The 23,026-nt window shown below is 44.3% G+C and overlaps 1 protein-coding gene and 1 long non-coding RNA gene across 9 annotated transcripts in view; one reads left to right on the top strand and one right to left on the bottom strand.

The window, feature by feature from the left end:
- Nucleotides 1-23,026, bottom strand: part of Rgs6 (regulator of G protein signaling 6) — a 516,963-nt gene that overhangs the window by 129,566 nt on the left and 364,371 nt on the right. The gene's annotated exons all lie outside the window — the stretch shown is intronic.
- On the top strand, nt 5,936-7,314 carry LOC115032778. Its single transcript, XR_003838396.1, has 3 exons — nt 5,936-6,054; nt 6,253-6,352; nt 7,155-7,314. It is a non-coding gene; the product is annotated as an uncharacterized LOC115032778 (long non-coding RNA).

The raw sequence follows: 23,026 nt of genomic DNA, 5'->3' as shown, positions 1-23,026 counted from the left end.
CCCTGAAACCATATGCATACAAACAACAGACATGGACTGGGCAGGTGGAATTTATATATTTCTGTATACATGCATATATATATATATATATATATATATATATATATATATATATATGACAATAATAAAAGAAAAATCAGGGATCAACGTGAGAGTTGAGAAGCAAGGGAAGGGCTGGGGGGGGGGAGGGTACCAAGGAGGGGCTGTAGGAAAGAAAGGGAGGAAGACAAATGAAGTAATTCTACTTTAATTAAAAACAAAACCAAGGGGCTGGAGAGATGGCTCAGTGGTTAAGAGCTGGTTGCTCTTCCAAAGGTTCTGAGTTCAATTCGCATCAACCACATGGTGGCTCACAACCATCTGTAATGGGATCTAATGCCCTTTTCTGGTATGTCTGGAGACAGCTATAGTGTACTCATATACATAAAATACATTTAAAAAAAATCTTAAAATAAAATAAACCAAAACCAAAACCCTCATAGCTACTTTTTGGATGCTTCCTACCTGACAAGCACTAGAGAAACCTTCACCTAATGCCCAGAGCTGAATGTCAAATGAGAACCTGAGCCACTGAAGAGTTTGCAGACCCAGATAAGCACAGACACAAAACATATTCTGCTTAATTGAAAGAACAGTCATGCAATGGTCAGTGTCAATCCCAAAGAAAGATGCTAACAATGCTACTTGGGACTTTGATTCCGTAGTGCGTGCCATTTCAAGGCGAGTGAAGTCTATATAAATACAATGGAATCAAAAGCACAGTAATACTCCTGAATGTTACTAGCTGAGCAGGATGGCTTGATGACACGGGAGGGGCCACTACGAACAGTGTTCTACCATATCAGTAAAATCAGAGTTGCTATCCATGTTAGAACTTCTCATTTCGTTAATAAATCAGAGTAGATGCCATCTGTCACTCACCATTTTGCAATCCCTCTGAATCAAGAAGCCCATTGATGGAAAAATACCGTTGCTCCCACGAGGGCCTGGCATGTGTGAGTGGCACCTCTGTGTACCCACTGTTGGCCGGCCAGCTCTACCACAGCCACAACATCCTCAGCTGATCACAAACGGAATAACCCTGATTATCAATTTCTTACCTTCTCTCTATTGCATATTTCTTGGTAGTAAAACATAATATATTCCCAGAAAACTCAACTGTAAAATGTCCTATAAAAACTGTATAGTCTCAAACCGACAGGACATATTTTAACTGCTTTAAATGCTTGGCCTTCCTTACTTCTCTGAGAGAAAGGATATAGGTGGTCTTAGGAAGAAGCAGAACTCCTCCCCCCACTGACATCATCCAATAGACTACTTCCCACCTCTATTACTGGATCCAACTCTTGCCTGAAATGCCATGGTATGGTCTACTCCTCCGAGCTGAAGTCCCAGAGATTAGAAGCCACATTCTGAGAAGGGTCTGCCTCCTTTCATCATGGCCCACCTTAGCTCTAAGTGATTGGACGCATCGGGGCACATCTTTCAAGCAATCTACCAATTCCATATTCAGGGGCCCCAGCTTGTGACATGTATGTAGAGAATGGATTGAACCTTCTGTCTCCAGAATTAGAGATGGGCAGTTTAAGTGCTGAGGAGAAGGCAGACATCCAGCATTCACAGGGGAGGCTGGGTATCATGCAAGGAAAAGATGGGTAGAAAAGTGAAGGTCTTAGAAATGGGACACATTCTATCCACTGCATAGTCTTGTTGATGGATCTTCCCAACACACACACTCCCTAAAGGGAATTTTCATCAGCTGGTATTACTCACCAATTCAATTCACAGGGAAGACTGCCTGCTTCAAGAAGCATGTGTGAGCTGGGCGTGGTGGCGCACGCCTTTAATCCCAGCACTCGGGAGGCAGAGGCAGGCAGATTTCTGAGTTCGAGGCCAGCCTGGTCTACAAAGTGAGGTCCAGGACAGCCAGGGCTATAAAGAGAAACCCTGTCTCGAAAAAACCAACCAACCAACCAAACAAACAAAAAGAAGCATGTGTGAAACTATCTCTAGCCAATGGATAGGCCCCCACTTTCCCTACTGCCTCCAGGTCATAACCTGGGCTTCTGTTCTTTGCTTTCTCTCCTTGAGTTAAAGCAATGGAAATGTATCTGGATGTCACAGCTGCAAATCTTGTATGGGCAGAGATAGCCTCTCTGGAGGTTCTGAGGAAGTCCTTTCTCCCTCTCCCTCTCCCTCTCCCTCTCCCTCTCCCTCTCCTTCTCCACCGCCCTTCCCCTGGGGACTGTGGCTGTCTGCATTGCTTGAGGTGCCTCAGTCTGCAAGTGTGTTAGGCCAGTCTGCCTCCATCATGATCCGGCACCCTTCCTAGTTTTAATAATTAGTTCTTTGATACATGTTTCTTTGAGACCTTCCAGGTGGTTCCACTCAACCTGGTGAGGACACACCATGGTATCGGTGGGCCCCTACTCCCTGTTCCAAACACCAATGAGGGCTGAGGTCACTCTATCAAGGACAGGAGATGCTCTGTATTTCCAGGGCCAGCTCATAGGCCAAGAACTAAGTATTCATTCATTCATTCATTCATTCATTCATTCATTCATTGTCAAAAGGAAACATAGGACTTAACTCTCTCACTGGTTCAACTCTATCTAGCCTGTAAGGCCCCATCCCCAAAGCTTGGCTTCAGACTTCTCATTTCCTTAGACTTGGTTTTCCAGGATTGCAGATAGTAACAAGGAATTACTAGATTACCTTTCTGCTCCATTATGATATACTATACAGTATCTGACACCTTTATTTCATCTCATATGCTTATTTACACCAAAGTGTAACTCTCATGTAAGTCTGTACAATAATATAAGAATTTTGTGAGGATTATGTGAGTTCTCTAGGAAGTATCAGTCCCATTTTCCAGATGAGGAATTGGAGTCTTGCTCCCTTAAGCACACAGAGTGGGTAGAAGCATCAAGAGAGTGGCTACTCAGAGAAAGTTTGGTATCAGCAAGAGGTACCAGTGAGGACCACTTTCTCCCCTTTAGCACCCCACTCTACTCCCGCTGCCTTGCTATTGTAGTAACATAACGGGTAGACACACTCTAGGAAGAGGTTTATGGTTTCAAGGGACACACAGGGTTCACCAGGCAGGAAGACATGTCACAGTAGTGGAAAGATATAGCCTGGGATTCTCACACCTTGGCAGACAGGCTAGAGATAGGATATACCAGTCTCAGATCAGAATCAGAGGTGATTATAGCTCTCAAGGGGCTCACCTCCCCATGATCCTCTGCTCCCAGACCCCAAAGGGTCTACAATCTCCTAACTGCCAGCAGCTGGGGACCAAGTGTTTAAATCTGGGGTAGGGGGACATTTTATGTCCAAACTGTAACATCTCTGGTTCTGAGAAGGGGCACAGAGCTTTAAGTCTCAAACCCTGTGTTGGTTAACCCTTGAACCCTGGAGGCCAGGCAGATGTAGAGGCCTCTAGAGGGACAACACCACTCAGGCAGCTGAAAGTTGGGAGAGATAAATTGCCTCAACTTCAAGCCAAGTCCCCTTGTAGTGGGAAACGGGAATCTGCTCACTGTGGATTCTGCTCTTGGTGGCTCTCCTTTGCCACTGTATCTTGATATGAGATATCAGTGTCACCTCTTACCTAGTTTGAAAAATGCAAACTATCGAGGGTTGGAGAGATGGCTCAGTAAAATGCTTGCTGCACAAGTGTGAAGACCCGAGTGAATTCCCAGCATCCACATAAAGAATACGTGTATGGTACATGCCTGGTACATGCCTGTAAGTCTAGTGTTGGGATCCGGACACACGGAGATTCCTAGAGCTTACTAGCAGGTTAATTTAGCTGCATCTTTGAGCTCTAGGTTTAGTGAAAAACTTTGCTTCACAAAATAAAGCGGATATCAATTAAGGAAAACATCTTGTGTTGACCTTGTGTTGCATAGTGTATGCATACATGTTCATGTGTGTCCACACATGTATGCGCACACACACGTGAACATGTATACATAGGCTATGCGGACGATCACATTTTGTTTGCGAGATGAGTGTGACCCTGTCTCTTGTCTGTACCAGGCTGCCCAGACCACTGTGTTCTTCCCCTTCCCTCCGTGCTGCCCGCCCCCTTCTGTAGCTCCTTCCTCTCTCCAGCCCTTTCCCTTCTCATGGACTCTCTCTCGAGCCCTGGAAATTATGTGAGCTCCCCACATTGCCTGGACTGGCTTCACGGAGAAAAGAGATTCTTCACAATTTAAAAAAAAAGTCTCATAATACAAAAGAATCTCGCCACATCCATCTTTTTTGGCAGAAACAGCCTGTTGGCTTAATGTAGAAATGATTTAGGTCTGAGTGAGGAGGGCTTTGCTTTTGCCCACATTCTGTACTTTTAGTCCTTCTTGCTATGCAATACACAAAACCACCACACGGGGACACTGTTGTCTTTGAAAGCCGCTTGAGTTGGTGAGCTGCTTTCTAAACCGACTGGGAATCTAGGATAGTGGTATTGATTTTGTATTTCACTTAAATTAATTATCATTGATGTTCTGAAGGCTACTTAACTTCTTGGTTAGAAAGGTACAGATCTGAAGTCTGTTTGATGTCATTTATAGTATTTTCCGGAAGCCAGAAATGAAGGTCAAGGGAAAAGTGTGGTTATAGTCACTTGTGAGGGGTTTTCAAGTGCTCCTGGAACTTCTGGGTCTATGGGTGAAATTACCACGTCAATCGTGAATGTCCAAGAGTTACAAAGGAAGAAATATGGGAAGACAGGAAAGAAGTTTTAGATGTTAGGCGACAGTGGGAGAAGAGGCAGGAACCACCAAGCTTCTGGAGACATGACAGAGTGACAATTGGTGATTAAAGTGGAACTAGGTCGCAGTTCATAGTGAAAGGAGACTGCTGAGCAGGGCCTCTCTTTCTCCTGTCTGTGCAGACCTCAATCCCCAAATCTTCAGCCTTTCTCCATATGAAATGGTGCTTATTCTTGCTGGCAGGCAGGGTCAAGCTTGGGCTATTAATTACCAACTTGAAGAACACAACCGTAAATGCACAGAGAGAACTCGGTCTAACGGAGAAGCCATCCTTGGGCATCCTGAGAACCCAAGGTCCAAATGCTATGCAAGGGAGTACTGCAAAGGAAATGTGGGACAGTCTCCTTGGACAGGTCTTCCTGAATCTCATAGGTGCAGAGTCCCTGCCTCCTAATACTCCGCAGTGCTCATCTGCATCAGAGCATCTGGTTCCAGCCTAGTGGCCAATACCCAGCAGGAAGCAGATGCTGGCTGATTGAATTAAGGAGTAGATACACATCCACACGAGGCTTCCTGTGGGGCATCTGCTCTTAGCTGAAATAGTGATGCTCACCAAACAGGATCTGGATTCTGGCGTTCTCATGTAATCAGGATCTTACAACGTAGGCAGCCTTGCACAACGGTTATTGGTCCCTCTTCTCTGCAGCCAGAGAGCCCGAGTTCAAAGCCTGACTGAGCAAGTTTCTCAATTCTCTGTTCCTCCTTGCTTCTTGAGGAAGATAAGGACACTAGCCATGTTGTATGGCTTCCTTGGGGGAGGGGGTGGGAGAGCTAGCCTTTAAACTCGGAAAAGCATGCGATATGCGACACGCTCTCACTGAATGCTGGTTTCAAATAGTATTTTCACAACTATTCATTAAAATACAAATCTTGCAGGACTTCATGCCAGGTATCAGGAGCTTAGCCTATTCAGACCTCTGGTTCAGCTGATGTCTGCTGCAGATGGCTAGGAGATGAACCTGGGTTAGCCACTCCCAGAGTGGGCCCTGCCTCCAGGACCTCAGACAGAACCACTACTTGGCAGAGGCTGTGAATGCATGGGAAGCAGATTAACTCGCTATCATTTCAGCCTGCCACTGGCCATTTGCTAAATGGCATGGTTTGATATGGGAGTGTCCTCTTGCCCCTTGTTGGCGCCAGCCAGGCTTCTTATCAGGATGGTGTGACGGCTGAAAGTCACCCAACCCCTCATGACACACATCTTTCTCAGCAGATTTGCCCTTCATCTGCTGAGATTCAAGGACACAAGAAGAGAAGAAAATAATGAAATCAGGTAAGGAGAACAACGCAGAATAAAAACGTTTAGAGTCGTCTTCTATGCACTATACTGAGACCTTCTCTAGGGTCCAAGCTCAGCGACAGAAGGGTGATGTTGCCACAGCATCTGCCCCGTGTTTCCCTGACTTCAGAGAATATCCATGGAAGTCCTTTCTTCATGACCTTGTTCTGATTTTCTTCTTTCTTTTTCCAGTTCTGTTTCCTGATAAAGAGGCTGTTTGAAGTTCAACAGTGGCAATGAACGACCATATGGCCATGTTATGTGTGTCCTGTAGATGTCTCCGATGCTGCTGGTGGGTATGGTGGGGAGAGGTGGGGTGTGGGTTGTGATTGGAAGGGATAGCTTCACCTGTCTTCCTAACTTCAGGGCTTGACTCACCTACGATGTAAACCATTGCTATGGTGAGCACAAACCTTCCGTGCAGAAGGAGGGGCTGTGGAAGGTCCTCCCAGTTCAGAGCACCGTGGGTATTGAGCTCTCACAGGCTGAACGAGAAAGGCTGACACCAGAGTGGCATTAGATTGTCTTGAGTGCAGACTTTCCATGGTGTTCTGAACCCCATCTAATCTGGAGGGCTGTCCCATTCGTAAATCTTTTAGCATTTAAATAAACTTTGCTAAACTCATTTCATCTAAAATCATTTCTCTTTTACCAGGGGAAAAGATTCATTTATCTGTTGGATTTTGTTAACCTGAGTCTTTTGACTCTGAACTGGAAGGACCTCTCCTTGGTGTCTGTGTCATTAATTTTAAAGGATGTCATTAGTTTTACAGAATAGACCCAAGTGTAGCCTCAACATATGTGAATTTAAGACTTTGCCCCAGCAAAGCAGGAAGTCACTTTGTATTTTATGCTCTTCTTTCAACCACTGAACTATTCCCAGTTGGTATGTACCGAGGACTCCAGAGACTCCTGCTGGCACAGGAAGTGTGGTCTGGATGCCACAGGACAGGTGCCCTGGGACAACCCAAGTCTCTAGGCATTTAAATCCTTTCAGTTGACTGTAAAATGTCTGTTTATTCAGCTTTTTATGACGTCAGCAGAAGCAAGGAGCCAATTACCTAATGCACCTTCCCCGTCCTTTTATCATTTAGACTGTGAAACTTAACACACTGGATGACTCTGATACTCTGCGATTTCCTTGATGCTGGCCTGACGCAATATCTATTTTGAGAAACTAAACCCTCAGTCCACAAAAATGTCATTCAACCATGAACCAGCCTCAGAGATGTTTTGCCTTACATTTGGTGACAGTCCAACACAGCACAAAGTAAGTACGAGAAAGATGCCATCAAAGGACAGCCAGATATGCCTTGCAAACGTTGTCTTGAGAGGGTATGCTGGAATCTCATAACATGGTCCTTTAGGTTATACTAGTATATAATTATAAATATTGAAGAAGATCACTAAAAAAGGGGGTGGGGGGGGCTGGAGAGGTGGCTCCAGGTTTAAGAACTCCTCCAGAGGACACAAGTTCAATTCCCAGAGTTCTCAATTGTGTGTAACTTCAGTGCCAGAAGAGGGCGTCAAAACCTTGACAGTTATGGTACTGCATGCATGTGGTGCACAAAGATGCAGACAAAACACTCAACCACATAAGGGCAAAGCAAATACATCATTCTTCTTTTTCTCCTCCTCCTCCTCCTCCTCTTCCTCCTCCTCCTCCTTCTTCATCTTTCTTCTTCTTTTTTGTAAATAGGACTAAACCCACAAAATTGGAAAAAAAATAGAGGGCTGGTGAGATGACTCAGTGGTTTAAGGCACTTGTTGATAAGTTAACTGACCTGAGTTTGATGCCTGGGAGCCAGCCAGTGGAAGATGAAAACAGATCCAACCTATATAAACGTGCACACACACATACACAGTAAGTAAACACATGTAATGATATCTTTTAATTAGCAGAATTTGCAAACTACCCAGGGATCTGCAAGTTTTTTCTAAAATATGTCCATTTGAACTGGTCTTCAGGGCTTTGCCAAGTCTGCTGAAGTAATAGCAAAGGACTCTCCAAACGCCCTTCAGAGAGTGGGCACTTCAAGATGGCCAGCAGCTTGAGTCAGCTTATTTAAACTCAATCTGAGCAGTGTCTTTTAGACTACAGGGAAGAGTGACTCCCTCCTGAGAAGCAGAGATGGACACAGACACATACACACAAGATACACACACACACTCACAAACTAGAAGCAGAAAGTGAAGTAAGCCTGAGGGTCTGAGTTGGCCATTGAGTCATGTCTGGGCTCCTTTTCTGCCTCCTATTCAATAGGCTGTCCCTGATGTCACAACAGGCTGTCTCTGATGTCACAACACAACTGAACACAGTTAAGAGCAACGGTGATAGTGATAGCACTCTTGAGTGATAGTGAGGTCAGGGGCAAGGTGTATGTATTTGGAGGTCAGAGGACAACTGTGTGGCATTGATTCTCCAACTTACCTTTATGTGGGTCCCAGGGATCATACTTTGGTCACTAGGCTTGTGCAACAAGCTACTGAGTGGTCATGCTGGCCTGATCCTAGCTATTACTGTTAGATGTAGTAGCTTTCCTACAGCTTGAGTTAATGTGACAGATCTCTGACCATGTGGCACCAACTGGCCATGGTGATCAAGGCTGGATATGCACCTATGGTTAACATCAGAGCTGCAGCCGAGTCTACCTTCTGGATTCCTTCCTCAACAACTTTAATGGGCTGACTTGGCTGCAACTGCCACCTGTATCCAACAGAAAACTCTATGGTGTGGCTGGTGTGGAAGACTTGGCTGTAATGTCAGGATGAACACACAATGTGGCACACTGTTTATAAGTGAGAAAACAGGAAGTATCAAAGAAAAGATAACACTGCGACTTACCAGGATAAATGGTGTGTGTGTGTTGTTTTATCTTTAGGAGTAATCGGGTAGTCAAGAGAAGAATGAGGGAAGTGGCATTGCCATTCCGTGGGCACACTCAGTAGCCACGTACCCTCTGCACAGATCCCATTTCTGGTCACTGACACCCCCACACAACTGCCTCTACCTCAGTTTTCATAGCCATGAATATCTAGACATGTACAACACCCTGTTTGGCTAAATGCCAGTCTCTCACATTCTCTTTTGCAGCTAAGAGCCTTCCAGACAATTAAATTAATCTGTAAATATCTGCTTTTGGTCTCCTCTCCTTTACTGTTTATAGCAGTCACATGAAAATCCAAGTCTGGGCATCCTCAGCCACCTTGAGGAAGGTACCTTGGAGGAAAAAAAGAGGGCCACCTCTCTGAAGAGTACCAGCCTCTGGAAGCAGCCAATGTGTGGCTTTGCCATGGCCAGAAGGAGGACGGTACAGGGGAGTGGCCACAGCTGGAAGTGAAGGTTCACTCAGTGTCAGGAAACAATGGGATTCCATCACCCAAGCAAGTCCGTCTGAGACCACTCCAGCTAACAGGGTGACAAGGAGCCCTAACACAAATGAAGACACTCAGTTCCAGGTTCCCCAAACAGACGCATGTCACCAACAGCTACCAGTTGCAGCCAAGGATAGCTATGAGTGTAGCACACCACTGAATCATGAACATGAGGTGTGTGCGTGTGCGTGTGCGTGTGTGTGTGTGTGTTTGTGTGCGTGTATGCAGAGGCTAGAGGAGGATATTGAGTGACTTTCTCATCATTTTCTGCCTTCTTCCTTGAAGATATGGTGTGCTATCTATCTTTTAAACATCTTTATTGTTATTTTTAGTTATGTGTAGGTGTGTATGTAGTCTGTATGTGGCTGTGTACACATGCATGGAGATGCCCATGTGAGCCAGAGGCATTGGATGCCCTGGAGTAGGAGTTACAGATGGTTGTGAGCTACCTGGTGTGGATGCTTTAGAGGAACAGCAGGTGCTCTTAACCACGGATCCATCGTCCCTGTCTCTGCGATGGCTACCTTTTCTTTTTCTTTTTTTTTAAATAGTGAAGTGTGTGGATTTATTGTGATAGCCCACCAGGCTTTGCATGTGGTATATCATACTAACATATTTACAACTTCTTTCATTAAGTTGAGATTCCAGCATTGGGGTGGGAGGTTGGAGGCTGGTGGATGGCTCAGCCAGTTTAAAAAAAAAAGCCCTTGCTGCCAAGCCAGACTATGAGTTCAATTTAATTACCAATTTGCTACAACCTAGAAACACGTGGGAAGAAACTCTTAAGGAGACAGTGTTTAGATTAGGTGGTGGTGGGGGGGGGGGAAGGTGGTGCTGTGGCCATATCTGTGGGGGATTGTTCTAAGTTTTGTTTGTTTATTTATTTATTTATTTGTTTGTTTGTTTGTTTGTTTTTTGAGACAGGGTTTCTCTGTATAGCCCTGGCTGTCCTGGAACTCACTCTGTAGACCAGGCTGGCCTCGAACTCAGAAATTCACCTGCCTCTGCCTCCCAGGTGCTGGGATTAAAGGTGTGTGCCACCACGCCCGGCCTACGTTTTGAAATAATTCTATGTATGGGCTTCTTGCCTGCATGTATGTCTGCATACCATGTTTTTATAGTGGCCACAGAGGCCATAAGGTGTCACTGGCTTTCTTGGAACTGGAGTTGTGTACTGTTGTGAGCCACCATGTTGATACTTTGAATCAAATCTGGATCCTCTGGAAGAGCAGCCAGTGCTCTTCACCACGGAATTGTCTTTGCAGTCCCATCTTGATCATGTTAAGGTATGGTAAGATCTGCCCACTGTGGGTGACACCATTCCCTGTGCTTGGATTCTGGACTGTATAAAGCATGGGAGAATCCATTTTCTTCTCGTGATTGTCGACATATTGTGACTAGCGGCTTCTCCTTCCTGCCACCATGACTTCCCTGCAATGATGGGCTGGAATATGGAATTAGGGATTGAGTAAACTCTTTCCCCCATAGTTTCATTTGTCTGGGTATTTTATCCCATCAGCAGAAATGAGATTAAATCACAGATGTCAGAACACAATCACAAGAATGACACACAGTAAGCAATGCCTTGGGGAACTGTGAGAGAGGCTCCAGGAGAAAAGGCGGAGGGCCTTTTACCTCGGGTACATTTTGGTCCCTGGATCGTTCTTGGAAGTGATTTAGTGCCTCCTATGTGAAACATTTACATTCAATCTATAAGACATGTTTATTCTTGTTGGATGTCAGACCATAGCTACAGAGCCCAACCTGGTCAGTGTGCCCTGAGTCTGGATATGGCCTCCTGCCTCGCTTTCATGCTTTCCCAGATATAATCTGCAATGTGTGCCAGGCAATTGTGATTCAGCTGGTTTGTCCTGAGAAAGTTCTGGGAAAAGGCTGCTCTGCTCATACTTAGTATGTGCTTACTGGCGTTTATTTACATGTTTTCCTGGTTATGTTTCTTTGATCATTTTTTCTTTTCTAAACTCAAACAGCCTTCCTTGGATCACTGCTTTCTTTGTTATATTTTTGTATAAAAGCACACTGAAACTGAAGCAAGACTGTCTACAGCATCAGACTGTAGTCTGCCCCATACTCTCAGGTCCTCTGATCCCAGGTCCTGCAGACAAGATCTGCATGGGTTATCAGAAAAGTAGACACACAGGATCTCTCATGGAACTAAATTCCATGTTTTATCCAGGCTGGCTAGGCAGGGAGCTGCTAAGACCCACCTGACTTCAACCCATTATGCTAGGGTTATAAACAAATGAGACCAGGCCCAACTTTACACGAGAGCTAGAGATTGGAACTCAGTTCCACATGTTTTCACAACAAGCCCTATGACCCATGGAGCTATCTTCTCAGCACCAATTATGAGATTTTGGGCCTTTCTACCCACAAACTATGTAGATCCCAACACTATTACAATGTCAAAAGGTTGGATGTGGCTGTCACTTAATAAGTTTAAATGAATTTAAGCTTAAGGCCACAAGACTGCAAGAGTCAAAGACGGTCATCATTTATGCACAGGCACATGTCCAATGACTACATCTTAGCTCTTGACAGCAACCTGGGCACATAGATCTGCCTAATGAAGAAGTTTACCTTGTGTGACAGCCAGAGGTGACACTGTTAGTGGTCTTAGTCAAATTGTAAGCCCAGTTCTGAAAGCCAGTCAGTTATTCTTTACTTTGGAATAGCCTTTCATGAGTACAAGTAGCTAGTGAAAGGCAAGGATGCTTATTATTATTTAGTGGTGTCTTTGTCATGTAAACAGACACCATGACCAAGGCAACTCTTATAGAGGACAACATTTAATTGGGGCTGGCTTACAGGTTCAGAGGTTCAGTCAATTATCATTAAGGTGGGAGCATGGTAGCATCCAGGTAGGCATGGTGCAGGAGGAACTGAGAGTTCTACATCTTCATCTGAAGGTTGTTGGGAGAAGACTGGCTTCCAGGCAGCTAGAACGAGGGTCTTAAAGCCCATGCCTGCAGTGACACACCTACTCCACCAGGCCATCCTCCTAATAGTGCCACTCCCTGGACCAAGCATATATAAACCATCACAAGAGGTCAATTTGCTTCCCTATTAGGAGTAGATTTTCTCATTGGTTTCCTAGGAAAAGAGACAGTGGGAATAGTTCTAAGAAGCTGTACTGGCTAGTTTTGTGTCAACTTGACACAGCTGGAGTTATCACAGAGAAAGCTTCAGTTGAGGAGATGCCTCCATGAGATCCAACTGTAAGGCATTTTCTCAATTAGTGATCAAGGGGGAAAGGCCCCTTGTGGGTGGGACCATCTCTGGGCTGGTAGTCTTGGGTTCTATAAGAGAGCAGGCTGAGCAAGTCAGGGGAGGCAAGCCAGTAAAGAACATCCCTCCATGGCCTCTGCATCAGCTCCTGCTTCCTGACCTGTTTGAGTTCCAGTCCTGACTTCCTTTGGTGATGAACAGCAGCATGGAAGTGTAAGCCGAATAAACCCTTTACTCCCCAACTTGCTTCTTGGTCATGATGTTTGTGCAGGAATAGAAACCCTGACTAAGACAGAAGCCCTCTTCCCAAGTCACTCTCTTCCCTCCACACCACTTCTGGGAATGCCAATGGATTTGGAAGGCAGCAAAGGCTCTGTAGAGATAAATTCTATCCCTCTCAGCTCGCTTTCTTTTTCCATTCTTCTTACTCTAGTGTTGTGGCCTCATAGATCCCACTGTAGTCACTTCACAGACACCCTGGTCACTAGTACCCGTTTTTCCTGTGGCCAATTCCAACATCAGTTTTCCCAAAGCCTTGTCTCTTGTCTTGCTTAGCGTTACCCTCTCCGACTTGTTGGGAATTCCTTTTCTCTGGAGCCCTTATTTCCTTTCATGACTTCTCATCTTGATAAACTGTCCTGGCCCTTCACCCGTGGAGAAACAAACAAGTTGTCAGTGTTCCTTTATATTTGGTGACTCTGTGTGCAGACAGACAATGTCTTATGTGGCCAGGCAGTGTCAGAACACAGGACTGACGCTTCCTTCAGACTCAACTCTCTAAATCCACTCACTGGGCTTCTCCTTTGCCAATGTTTTAACATACAAGAGGCAAATTAGCTCCATGGAATCATCCCACTACACAATGTTTCCTTTAATTTGCTCCAACAGTCCAGATCATTTTAAATTCTGTCACCACCTCTTTGTCATGTCTGTCCTATGGGCACCACACAGAGTCATAAGGAATGTAAATGCTGCCTGCATGGTCTTTTCAGTCTACCCAGCAATAATTAATCTATCATGACTGACCACAGAGGGACAGGCAATAGGGGTGACCCTGAAGATGACAGAAGCTCGACTCTGAAGTCCAAGATGGAATGGACATCTAGGGCTGTGTTCCTCATAGCAAGAAAAATCATTAAACATTTCCCTTCAGGCTACCTCCTGCATCCCAACCCCCAGTGTGATCCTCATAGCTAATTCTACCTTTATTACACAATATGTTTAGAGAGCTGACCTGTGCCATTGAACTGTATATCAGCTGGTACTGGTGCACAGTTTTGCTCCCCTAATGGTCTGTGGTAGGGATGTTCTTAACGTCTTCTAAATACACTCACAGTCACGAATCACTTGTCAATGGTGATAGGTCCTGATTCACCACTGTATGTTCATAGTGTTGTGCACACATCGCAGAATGCCTGAAACTTGGCTACATTTTGTGTGTGTGTGTCTTAAATCCTGATACTCCTAAGATAACAGTAAATACAAGCTTACATCAGAGAGAGAGAGAGAGAGAGAGAGAGAGAGAGAAAGAGAGAGAGAGAGAGAATGAATCAAAGGCTGTGGTAGAGCTGAGCCATTTGAGGTTGCTGCTAGTACAGCATGTATTTTGCTTTATACGAATCCATTAAGCTTATTTTAATAAGTAGAAACAGTACACTCTAAAATAGTGATAAAGTTCTAGTCCCACTCCTTGCCCACCCATAACTATCTATTTGATTTCCCCTTCCTAGGTTGGCTCACCCCTCCCACTTAGTTCCTTACTCTAGACCTAACCTCTAACCATAGAGGTTAGGTCTAGAGTAAGCAAGCTTGTAGCTTGCTTATCGATGACTTAATAGCTAATATCTACATATAAGCAGATGCATAGATAGCATTTTAGTCTTTCTGGGTCTGTGTTACCTCACTCAGGATGATTTTTTTTCTAGGTCCTCCCACTTCATAACTTCATTTTCTTTATGGCTGAATAATATTTCATTGCATAGATGGGGGCAAGGATGAGAGGTGCAAGGGAAGGAATATGGCAAGAGGTAGCTAAAACTAAGGGTCATTTGAGGGGTAATTTGGAAACAATATAGCAGAAGCTTCCTAATATAGTATATGAAGTTGATCTAAATGAAATCCCAAATAACAGGGGAGACAGAGGTCCAACCCAGTATCTCTTGTTACCAAATGAACCTTTCAGTCATGGGAATTAGTTACATCTCATTGTTGTTGGCCAAATGGGTCCCATGGAAAAACCCCAGGGAGGCTGCTGTCAATGCTATTGGTTGCTCCCCACAAACTTATGGTAAGGTCTTATTGCTGAAGACAACATCTACAGAACTCATTAAACACAGAGGAATTGAGCTGGTGCCTACACAGAGCCTTCACCCCTATGGACTCATGTTCACGATACCGTAAAGAAATTGAAGAAGATAAAAGAAGATGGAAAGATCTCGTATGCTCATGGATTGGTAGGATTAATATAGTAAAAATGGCTACCCTACCGAAAACAACCTACAGAATTAATGCGATCTCCATCAAAATTTCAATGCAATTCTTTTCCAGAGCTTGAAATGATCATTTTCAGCTTCACTCCATATGAGAATAATAAAAAGAATAGTTAAAACAATCCTGAATAATAAAAGATCTGCTGGAGGTATCACCATCTCAGTCCCAAACTACACTACAGAGCTATAGGAATGAAGACAGCATGGTATACCTATACAAAACAGACATATTGATCAATGGACTAGAAGATCCAAAAGTAAGTCCACACACATATGGGCACTTGATTTTTGATAAAGAAGCCAGAAACACATACTGGAATAATAATTAAAAAAAGACAGCTTCTTTAACAAATGGTACCTGTCAAAAGGATGGCTGCATGTAGAAAAAAATGTGACTAGATCTATACTTACAACCCTGCACAAAACTCAACTCCAAAGGCTCAATGGCCTCAGCATAAGGCCAGATACACTGAATCTAATAGAAGGGAAAGTGGAGAATGGTTTTGACGTCACCGGCGTAGGAAAAGGCTTTCTGAACTGAACACCATTAGCACAGAGACTAAGAACAATCAACAAATGGAGGCCCCATGGAAATGAAAGGCAATGTATGGCAAAGGACACCGTCCGTCTTCTAGGCAAAGCAGTGGACTACAGTATGGGAAATAATTCAAGTTATTCACAAAAAGACAAAGAGAAGTGGCCCTCTCAGCTCATGCCACCTAGGGGTCACTGATAGCACTCACAAAACTGTTCAGGCAAATCTCACCCAACCCTACTGTGCAGCCAGTAGCTTCATTACCCATCAGGCTTTGGAGCAATCATCAAACGCCTTCTGGTCCTTCTGAACTTAAGGCAGCTGAGATGTTTAGCATCTTTTTAATCTTAGTAGCTTTACTATGGGCTCAATAATATGCTGCTTAGATTCCCCTTGGAAGCTGAACATCCATCTCCCATACTTTAGGTAAAATTCACAGCCCACATATAACGTGGTGTAAAGTTAAAGGTTGGTGAACCATTCTGGCTATTTGGACATCACCCCTAAGTGTTAATGCTTTTCTTTCCATTTAGATAATCATCTTGACTGGAAAGACAAATGTAAAGTCTTTACTAAATCCATCTTTTTTTTCTCTTGTAATAGTCACTGCTTTATTATTATTATTTTTTTAATTTTTAATATTTTTTATTACATATTTTCCTCGATTACATTTCCAGTGCTATCCCAAAAGTCCCCCATAGCGCCCTCCACTTCCCTACCCACCCATTCCCATTCTTTTGGCCCTGGCATTCCCCTATATTGGGGCATATAAAGTTTGCAAGTCCAATGGGCCTCTCTTTCCAGTGATGGCCGACTAGGCCATCTTTCGATACATATGCAGCTAGAGACAAGAGCTCNGGGGNACTGGTTAGTTCATCATGTTGTTCCAACTATAGGGTTGCAGATCCCTTTAGCTCCTTAGGTACTTTCTCTAGCTTCTCCATTGGGAGCCCTGTGATACATCCAATAGCTGACTGTGAGCATCCACTCCTGTGTTTGCTAGGCCCCGGCATCGTCTCACAAGAGACGGCTATATTTGGGTCCTTTCAGCAAAATCTTGCTAGTGTATGCAATGGTGTCAGCGTTTAGAAGCTGATTATGGGATGGATCCCTGGATACGGCAGTCTCTAGATGGTCCATCCTTTCATCACAGCTCCAAACTTTGTCTCTGTAACTCCTTCCATGGGTGTTTTGTTCCCAATTCTAAGAAGGGGCACAGTGTCCACACTTTGGTCATCATTCTTCTTGAGTTTCATGCGTTTAGCAAATTGTATCTTATATCTTGGGTATCCTAAGTTTTGGGCTAATATCCACTTATCAGTGAATACATATTGTGTGAGTTCCTTTGTGATTGTGTTACCTCACTCAAGATGATGCCCTCCAGGTCCATCCATTTGGCTAGGAATTTCATAAATTCATTCTTTTTAATAGCTGAGTAGTACTCCATTGTGTAAATGTACCATAATTTCTGTATCCATTCCTCTGTTGAGGGACATCTGGTCCAGAGACTGGACCAGAAAAGGTAAATCCATCTTTCTTAATGTCAACTATTATAACCATAGCTCTTACTCCCCTTTGGGTCCATTTATGAGAGACATCTATGTTTTTCCACGGAACTACCATCTTCCCCCATCCTGGGTCTGAGTCCTGGCAGGCAATTTTGGATGGACAGACCACTGAACCCTTTCTCTTCTGGTTCTGACTCAGTTAAGAAGTAGAGACAGGAGGTGACACAGAGCAGAGGACAGAGAGCCAGCTTGCTTCTGTCCGAAACCATGCTGGGTCTCTCATTGTTTTCTGTTATGTGTTCCTTCTCCCCCAAATTATTCTGTTTGGGTTCCAGCTTGTTCATCTCTGGTTAGTTCTTCTACCTGCTACCCACACCTTTTAAAATAGTCTTTTAATTAAAACACCCTCAAATAGCTTCAGGGAACCATCTGTTTCCTCCAAGACCTTCACGGGTATATCGTCCTTCTTGTCACTCCAAATCAAACTGTTGGTTGTGGCGGTGACTGACTACAGGCTACTTCCCGAGACTCCATACATCCTCTGTGCCGGCTTTGGATACCGGTGCTTATTTGCCTTTATCTTCCTTGCTCTATGATATGCAGCCCTTTAAATCTCCAGCTGGGCAGAGAAAGTAGGGAAAGCTAGCTCTATGGTTTTCTAGTGTATTTTGACAATGTTCCCTTTTCTTCCTCTTTAACCATTCTTGGAAACCCTAAACTATCACTGGCATTCATTTGGATGACACCTGAATTGTCACCTGGACTAGCTCTTCACCTTCTATGCCCTCTTCCTATGCCTTCCAATTTCTCATAAGTACCAAGCATCCTCACAGATAAAGGTGTTGTGGCAGCAATGGGGTTCATGGCCCACTGACCTCTCCCACTCACAGAGATTTTTTTTTCTCATCTGCTTTGAAGCACATCAGTAAACCCTCATTGAACTTATATGACTGGAAGCAAAAGATTGTTTTTAAGATGGTCTTGTTGTATAACTCAAGCTGGCCTCAAACTTAATCTTTGTGCTTCAGTCTTTCAAATCCCTGGATTCTACGTGTTTCTGCCTCAGTCTTTCTAGGATTCCCGGTGTGCACCAACATTCTTAGCTATGCAAAGACACACTTGTCTATACCTTTCCAGGAAATGCATCGTGGTTTGCTTTTATATCCGAGTTATGTTCATAACTTTATTTAAAGAATTAGAGTTTGGGGTGATGAGATGGTTCAGAGGGAAAAGGTGATTGCTGTGCCAGCCTGATGAGCTGAGTTCAATCTCTGGATCCCATGTAACTTAACTCCTCTGACCTCTACTTGCATACCATGGCATGCAGTACCAGACATATACTAACAAGCATGCATGTGCACACACACATGTGCACTCATGCACATACCACACATACACACTAATGATAGTAAATATGTTTTGAAAAATTAGAGTTAGGAAAAGATCAAAAAGACTAATCTTTATATCCTCCATCCTAGTTTAATGGTACTTAGTAAAATGGATAATGATGGCGTAAGACAAGGAACCCAGGCAAGACTTTTATCATTAACAACAAAAGAAAGAGCTATAACATAATGCCATACTCCTCCAGAGTCAGCCATCCTGGGAATTCTGCACAGAAGGGAGAGGCTGAGACTGTAGCTGCCTCTTCATCCCTGCCTGCTCCTCAGAAGCAGTCAGGAAGCAAGGAGACAGGAGCCTTCCCTGTGGATATGGAGAGGAGAACGCCGCTTCCTCCAGAGAGGAGAAGGATGCCAGGGAGAAATGAAGTAAGGAGGTATGGGAAGGTCGGGCTGATTTTCAAAGAAGGAAATGAATTTATAGCATCGAGTCATTTCATAAGAGTGAGCTTGGTTATCTCTAGTCTGCCAGACTTCCCCTTTTATATATGCATGGAAAGAATTCAAACACAGAAATAATATCGAGCAATTACAAGGCTTATGGCTAGTGAGCAGAAATACCCAAACAGTCTCGTACCCACCCCCCCTCTCCGGCACTCTGCCAACCTATAAAGACCGTCATGGATGATGGCTTCATCTTGTCTGTCTACATATTATGGCTACCGGCCCAAGCAGTACAATGAATGTGCCCTGTACATAGTAGACCCTAAAAGACGCTTGCCTGGATGTATTGAAGGAGAAGCACTGAAAAACTGGGAGGCGGGACATGGAGTAGTAGTGTCTTTTATTTTCACAAGGCACCACTTGATACACTATTAACTAGAAACACTGGAGAAATTAACAATTGTTGCTCCAGGAAGTTAGAGACCACTTCTGTCAGGGCTCCTTATAGAAAGAACGTGTTGGATTGTAGAAAAATATTTATGTGATGCTCCGGGCTCCTCCTCCAGTGTCTCTGCAGTTAGTCTTATTTCTGCATAGAATTAAAATGAAGCTGAACATATGTTTACAAATCTTAAAAAACATTATAGTGTTACTCTGTCATGGTAATATTTTAAATACTGTAAATACACCTTTCCCCTTCACATACAGTGTGTTTGTGTGTGCACGCACATGTGTATACATTGACTTATATATGGTGAATTTGGGGGGGTGATCCCTCTTTTTTCTCCTCCTCCCCTCACCTCCACTTCCCTCCCATCCTCCTTCTCCTCGTTACTCCTCTCCTACTGAATTTTTTTAAAATGAACATTTTAAAATGAAAAAAAAAATGAGAGCCTTCATAAGAAGACTACATTTTTAATGGAAAACTTAAGGAAAGAGCTAGTAAAAATAGACCCCGGTATATTATTTATTGCCATAAGTCAAAAATATCCAATAATTTAATTCTAATTTTTAAATAACTTATAATAGTTATAAGAGCATACTATATGTTAAACACTACTTTGATTATTTACAAAGTTTACGTTTTGCAATCACTCTCTCCTATTTTTTTTAATTAACTAAATTTTAATTTAGAATGTGTGTGTGTGTGTGTGTGTGTGTGTGTGTGTGTGTAGGTCAGAGGACAGTTTGTGGAAGTTCGTTCTTTTCTTCCACCTAGTGGCCCCTGGGATCCAACACAGGTTGTTGGGTTTGGCGGCTGGCACCCTTATCTTCTAAGCCATCCCATCAGGCTGCATGTTTCCTCTTAGAGCATGCAGTCACAGGAGCTGTGAGCTCCAGTTTATTTTAGATTGATCATGTGGTCATGTTGTAGCAAAGATGGCTCCATTTTATTTTAAATTTTTAAAAGTTTTTTACTTTTTATTTTTTTAGGAGATGTAATTGTTGACTGTTAAGGCTCTTCCACAATGGGTTGAACCATTCTGTAACAGTCTGTTAAACAATACATTTCCTACTTTATCTGCTTTCCTTTTCTTTCTGTCACCATGAACATGGTGACCTGAGAGAAGACTCAGGAGATGTGGGCTCCTTTCCCAGTAAGTGCTGTTGGCCAGCACACCCGATTTCTCTGCAGCTCAGACTGTCTCTGAAAACAAGAGAATTAGAGAATAGACCTGTGATTCTAGACCCAGAAACCACGTTAGAATGCCTGAGATGCCTTAGCATTTAGTGATGCTGAGCCATACCCCAAAGCCATTGGGAGCTGGGACACTGCTGACCTACAGCCACGGTGAAGGGCCTCCAAGCTATTTCAATCACTCACAGCCTTGATTCCCAGATTCCAGAATATCTCACCGTGGGCTCAATGACAGCTTCTCAATACCCCAAGGAAAGTGAGGGCCAAAATGTGCCAGATTGTCCCCTGCGGGGTGGTGGCTTGGAACTCTCAGGCAGAAGGGAAACTTGGAGAGGACATAGATGCAGTGTTTTCCCGGCTTGAAGGGTGGGCAGTATGATCTTCCAGGCTGGTCACTTGTTATTCGGTTAGCCCAGTCTTTGACCTCCATGGCTTCTTGTGGTGGTGAAGGTCTGCATAGCTGCCAAGTGCACTCCTAACTTTTCAAGGCTTAACCTTTGCCTATTGGCAGCTCATCTGGAAATTCTAAATGTTTCTCTAAGACAGCTGGGGAGAGAATGGGGATGGTATATTCCATAATATAGAGAGACTGCTGGAGAGGAAAGTGGAGAAGATATATCCCATAATATAGAGAGACTGCTGGAGAGGAAGGTGGAGAAGGTATATCCCATAATACACAGAGACGGATGGAGAGGTACCTGTTTGTTTTCCACACAGCACCCAGGATCTTTAGAAGGCCATACATTGTCAACATGGCTAAGCTAAACCACCTTCGCCTGAGTGCCTCTCCTGAGTATCTTCAGGTAGGTGGAGCATGGACTGCATCAGTGACTGAGACCCAGAGGGCAGAAGGGAATCTTGTGGCTCACACATGCTCAATCTTATATGCTGCTCACTTACTGGGTGGTGGCAGAAGTTAGGACCACCACCACTCTACTTCCCTGTCCCCAACGTAGCTCGTTTGATCCCTTCCCAGGTGTGGGCTTATCAGTGTGTTATAGAAGTCAGTGTTCTCTGCAGGGCACTAAGCAGATGGGAGACAGCCGTAACTGACAGGGCTCCCTGGCACCCATTCTATAACCTAGCTCAAGCCTTTTGCTCCCTGTCTTTCTATCCATTCCCCTTTCTACCAGCCTTTTGGACTTCAAGCTCTAATACTGTGTGATTAGATCAGACTTGTGCAGACAGCAAGCACCCCCTCATCAGCTGCACCAGCCGAGGCACACTGTAAGGAAGGTGTTTTATTCAGGCCAAATGACTATCATGTAATATAGTTGTGAGAACAAATGCTCTAAAATGGACCCAAGGGGTCTTTAATCTAGAAGAGTAAAAAGGAGCTAGAAAGGGTTCTACAGAAAACTGGTTGTTATACTGTTTTGGTGGAATAGCTCGGGCCATTGACTGTGACTCATTTTATGTTATAGGCTCTGGGCAAGAGTTCAGGGAACTGAGAACAAAGTAGTCTCCAAGTCATTTATGGTTTTAATGGAGGAAGTATATTCACAAGGGACTAAGGTTAAAGGCGGTTCAAGATGAAGTGCACTGGCTCAAGAGACTTTGGAATACAGAAGAACAAGAACAAGAGTGTTGTTTCCACAACTCAAGTCTACCAAACCTGATAGGATTTGGGAATATTCATATTTTCTCTCTCTCTCTCTCTCTCTCTCTCTCTCTTTCTCCTCTCTCCCTTCCTCCCTCTCTCTCTCCCTTCCCCTCTCCTCATCTCCCTCCCTGTCACCATCCCCTTCCCTTCTCCCCTATCTCCCTGTCTCTCTCCTTTCCCTCTCCTCTCCCCCCTCTCATTGTCCCCTTTCCCTTTCCTCCCCCTCCCCTCTCGTGTCCCTCCCCTTCCCCCCCCCCATTTTCACTGCTATTTCTGCTTTTCTGCTTAAACAGATACTGTGGTCTTTTAAAAATTCCCACTTGGCCATGTCACCCTCACTTGAAGCCCTCAACGTTTCCCCCCACTGCTTTCAAGAGTCACGTCTCCCATGGTTCCGGCCTCACTCCTCCCAGTTTCTTTGGCCACAGCCTGGCTCATCCTCCCTGCCAAGAGTCCTTTCCACAAAGAGGACTTTGCATGAGATGCTACCTGGTATGAGTTGCTTTTTTCCCTGCTATGACCAAAATGTGTCATAGCAGCGACTTATGGGAAGAGGAGTTTCTTTTGGCTCCTATTTTGGGGACTTTGGTCTATTGTAGTGGAGAAGGCAAGGTCAATTTCATGGTAGCAGGAGCACGGCAGGAAGGCTTGTTCTCACTGTGTGGGCCAGGAAGCAGAGAATGCAGACCAGAGCCAGAGCCAGAGCCAGGGATCACCTTCAAAGGCCTGTTCCCAGGGACCTGCTTCTACCTGCCAGGCCATATCTCCTAAATGTTCCACAGCC

Source organism: Mus caroli, chromosome 12, assembly GCF_900094665.2.
Source record: "Mus caroli chromosome 12, CAROLI_EIJ_v1.1, whole genome shotgun sequence".
NCBI classification, from domain to species: Eukaryota; Metazoa; Chordata; class Mammalia; order Rodentia; family Muridae; genus Mus; species Mus caroli.
Note: the sequence above shows the minus strand (reverse complement) of the source record. Positions and strands in the feature narration are given on the sequence as shown.